General features: G+C 38.5%; 1 pseudogene; it reads left to right on the plus strand.

Annotated features, from left to right (window-relative positions):
- The first annotated feature begins 308 nt into the window (after positions 1-308).
- On the plus strand, positions 309-865 carry LOC119508086 (annotated as a pseudogene).
- Positions 866-4891: the final 4026 nt, after the last annotated feature.

Below are 4891 nucleotides of genomic sequence, written 5' to 3' on the forward strand. Positions count from 1 at the left end.
TAGTTCCAAAGACAGACTGGTGGAAGGATGGAAAGGCTTGTGGAGTAAGAGTCATCTAAGGTGAGACCTAAAAGGGTTTGTAGCACTGTAACCATGCACTGAGAATTTTATTTATTCCAAACTTCAGACTTACAAATTTATAAAATCTAACTTAGGAGACCCAGGCATATAATCAGCCGGAGCGGTGGTGGTAGCAGCAGTACAGCCGTGGCTTCAGGAACAGCAACTGGAACAGAGAGTGAGGTGTGGGGAGTCACTAACTGCGTGGACCCTGTGACAGCGCGAGAGGTATCTAGTACCCTCGCACCATGTGGGAGTTTAAGCTGGTCCTTCTTGGCTCAGGAGGTGTTGGAGAGTCTGCTCTGACCGTGCATTTCGTTCAAGGAATTTCTGCTGAAAAATATGATCCAACAATGGAAGATTCTTACAGAAAGCAAGCTGAAGTAGATGCACAGTATAGTGTATGCTCAAAATCTTGGATAATGCAGAAACAGAACAATTTATAGCAATGAGGGATTTGTTTTTGAAAAAATGGACAAGACCTTGCATTAGTTTATTCCATCACAGCACAGTCCACATTTAATGATTTACAAAATCTGAGAGAACAAATTCTTGGAGTAAAAGGCACCAATGATGTTCCAATGATTCTGGGTGGTAGTAAGTGTGATTTGGAGGATGAAAGGGTTGTAGGAAAGGAGCAAGGTCAAAATCTAGCAAGACAATTGAGAAACTGTGCATTCTTACAATCTTCTGCAAAATCAAATATAATTGTTAATGAGATTTTTTTATGACCTAGCACAGCAAATTAACAAAAACTCCAGCACCTGGGAAGGCCTGCAAAAAGACATCATGTCAGCTGATTTAATATACTAAATTTATTGCAGCTGTGAGCCAGGTCTGAAGAACTATTGCCCAATTGAGCGGTGCCAGCATTCCAACTTTGCTACAAATACCAGCATCTTAAATGGACTTTCCTGTGGTGGTACCCTTTAAGAGGAGGATGAAAGCTACTACATTTCACATTCTAATCACTTTCCAGTGTCACAAGAGAGATTTTAGTTATATGATAGTCCTAGAATACGCAACTGGTAAAACCAGAGGCTACATCCAGTATTATTACTTAACAGACATTCTTCATCCATCAGTATTGTACATGTATGAGAACTGTGTGCTGTAGATTTTAACACATCCCATAAACTTTGTATTGGAGAGCACAATAACGTAAATCCTAAAAGCACCATTATTTTAGCTTAACAAAAGAAAGTCCAAAGAGCTCCTATATAGACTACTCCAGATAACTTGACTTCTTCTATAGCTGTAGTTTATTGTAAAATTTTTTTTAAGAAATTCAAGGTCATTATCATTGTACTGTACAAATTAAGCACTTTTGATTAATGCAGCTATATAATTTTTTTAATTTTTGAAAAACCTATGGAGACACTGATCTTGTCTTTAAAATATGATAGTCCTTTTGGTAAAATGTCTTAGATTAAAGATATTGCCTTTAATATCTGTTGGGAAGGAAATGTCCAGATTTTTCAAATCTCTTATTATATGTTTCTTTTGTTTTTTACATAGGGAACAATGTTTATAGTTGTGTGTACAATGGGGGTCTACAACAAGAAGTGTATATTTTCAAAAAAATTTGTAATGATTTAAGAGTTTTTGTAAATCATTTTCAGGCTTCTGCAGGCATAGATTCTCACTGTGAATCCCTTGCTTGCTCATGCATAAGTGTACTTCAATACCAAATATATATACGTGGTTCTGGATTGCTAATGCTGCCTTTTTGCAAAACACCAGAAATGGATGGGCTTTTATAAAGGGGGTTCATTTGATTACAAAGTTACAGTCTTAAGGCCATAAAGTGTCCAAGGTAACACATCAACAATTGGGTACCTTCACTGGAGGATGGCCAATGGCACTTGGAAAACCTCTTTTAGCTGGGAAGGCACGTGGCTGGCATCTGCTCCAGAGTTCTGGTTTCAAAATGGCTTTCTCTCAGGATGGTCCTTTCTAGGCTGCAGCTCCTCAAAAGTGTCACTCTTAGTTGCTCTTGAGGTGTTTGTCCTCCCTTAGTTTCTCAGGAGCAAAAGACTGCTTTCAAAGGCCATCTCCAAAATGTTGCTCTATAAGCTGCAGCTCCTCTCTCAGCTTCTGTGCATCCTTCAAAGTGTCCCTCTTGGCTGTAGCAAGCTTGCTCCTTCTGTCTGAGGTTATATAGTGCTCTAGTAAACTAACGAAGGCCCATGCTGAATGGGCAGGGCCACACCTCCATGGAAATTATCCAATCAGAGATATCACCCACAGTTGGGTGGGTCGCATCTCCACAGAAACACTCAGTCAAAGAATTACCATCCAATCTGGCCACACAAGATTGCATCAAAGATAATGGTGTTTTGGGGGACATAATACATTCAAACTGGCACACAGGTTTAGTATTTTTTTGCCTGTTAGTGATTGTTCCACATGTTTCGCTTGAGATGTTAAATGGTGGATGAGTACTGTGGATGTGGGAAGTAATTTTAATCACGTGTAACTGGTCGCAAGGCCTAATTTGCATTAATGATTGCTGTTTTATTTAACAATGCCTTATCGCTTTGTAAGCATCAACGTTTGGGTATAAAAATTGTGTGTCTATCCAACAGGGAGCCACAGTATTTAAATTGACCAACCTAATGTTACAACTACTTGAGGTGGCCAAAGGTAAACTAAAAGCCTTAATTAAACTGGTAGAATTTTGTATAACTTAGCATTAGTAGTTCAAATAAATTTAGATTGCCATGCAAGGGCTTCCATTATAATTACTTCCCACTTGAATGTTTTGTGTAATGCTTACCAGTGCTAGTAAATAAATACGGGTTTAACTTCCTTTTAAATGTAATGGGTGCATTTTACACAATGTGGTTTCAAAATTTAATATTTGGGCAAGCCAGGCTCATTCATTAATTAAAGGACTGTTGAGTGAAGGATATCAGATACTTCTAGTATTGTTTGATTATCCACATTAAACACCTTTTTTAAAAAATTTCAATTTAATTGATATATTCACATACTATACAACCATCCAAAGTGTACAGTCAATTGTTCACAGTACCATTATATAGTTGTGCATTCATTACCACAATTGATTTTTGAACATTTTCATTACTGAAAAAAAAAGAATCAAAATTAAAAATAAAAGAATACCCAAAACATCATACCCCCATCCCTCCCTATTATTCATTTAATATTTGTCCCCATTTTTCTACTTATCTGTCCATACACTGGATAAAGGGAGTGTGAGTCACAAGGTTTTCATATTCACACAGCTACACCGTGTAAGCTGTATAGTTATACAATTGTCTTCAAGAATCAAGGCTACTGGGTTGCAGTTCTCCAGTTTCAGCTGTTTCCTTCAAGCTATTTAAATACACTACAAACTAAAAGGGATATCAATAGAACACATAACAATAACCTCCAGAATGTCCTTTCAACTCCATTTGAAAAATATCAGCCAATGAAACTGTATTTTGCTTAATTTCTCTTCCCCATTTTGGTCAAGAAGCCTTTCTCAATCCCTTGATGCTGCATCCAGGTTCATCCCTGGGAGATTTCTGCCCCTGGGGGTCATGTCCCATGTTGGGGGAAGGGCAGTGAGTTTACCTGCAGAGTGGGCTTAGAGAGAGAGGCCACATCTGAGCAACAAGAGGTTCTCTGAGGGACACTATTAGGCACTATTATAAGTAGGGTTAGCCTCTCCCTTGCAGTAACAAGCCTCATAAGGACAATGGAGAGCTCAATCTTCTAAATTGGTAGTCCCCAATGCTTGTGAGAATATCAGTAATTTCCCAGGTGGGGCAGTTTAATATTTCCATATTTTCCCCCAGTCCCTCATGGGGGGCTTTGCAAATACATTTTTATTCTCTGCCCAGATTACTCTGGGATGTTTCGGGGCTTCACACTAACTTATATAAGCCACCAGATCTCACTTCCTTCCTATTCAAAGTTCCATGTAATTATGGTGTTTGAATAAACCAACCATACAAGTTAAATTATATAGTGTGCTACAGAAAATACAGATTTTGCACCAAATAAACATCTCTTCCTTTGGTCTCACACAGAAGTTGAAGTTTTAACACACCATTCCTGCTTTTCATGAAGATGGTGCTGAAAGCGAAGAAGGAAGCCCCTGCTCCTCCCAAAACTGAAGCCAAAGCAAAGGCTTTGAAAGCCAAGAAGGCAGTACTGAAAGGCATCCACAGCCACAAAAAAAGGAACATTCACACTTCACCCACATTCTGATGGTCCAAGATGCTGCGTCTCAGAAGACAGCCCAAATATCCTGGAAAGAGCACCCCCAGGAGAAACAAGCTTGATCACTATGGTATCATCAAGTTCCCCCTGACCACTGAGTCAGCCATGAAGAAGATTGAAGACAACAACACACGTGTTCATTCTGGATGTCAAGGCCGACAAGCACCAGATCAAACAGGCTGTGAAAAAACTCTATGACATTGACGTGACAAAGGTCAACATGCTGATCAGGCCTGATGGAGAGAAGGCATATGTTCGACTGGCTGCTGACAATGATGTCTTGTATTATGCCAACAAAATTGCAAAATTGGAATCATCTAAACTGAGTCCAGCTGGCAAATTCTAAATATGTTTTTAGACTGTAAAAAAATAAAAATAAAAAACAAACAAACAAAAAAACCCGCCGCCCCCGGTCTAGTCACATAGTTATGTATTCACTACACAATCTATATGAGGACATTTCCATTTCTCCTACAAAGAAAGGGGAAGAGGAGAAAAAAGGAAAAAGGGAAAAGAAAAAAAAAAGAAAAAGAGAAAAAATGATAACTAAAGAAAAGTAAAGTAAAATAAAATAAAATAAAAAGGGCAGACAACA

This window comes from Choloepus didactylus, chromosome 13 (assembly GCF_015220235.1).
Source record: "Choloepus didactylus isolate mChoDid1 chromosome 13, mChoDid1.pri, whole genome shotgun sequence".
NCBI classification, from domain to species: domain Eukaryota; kingdom Metazoa; phylum Chordata; class Mammalia; order Pilosa; family Megalonychidae; genus Choloepus; species Choloepus didactylus.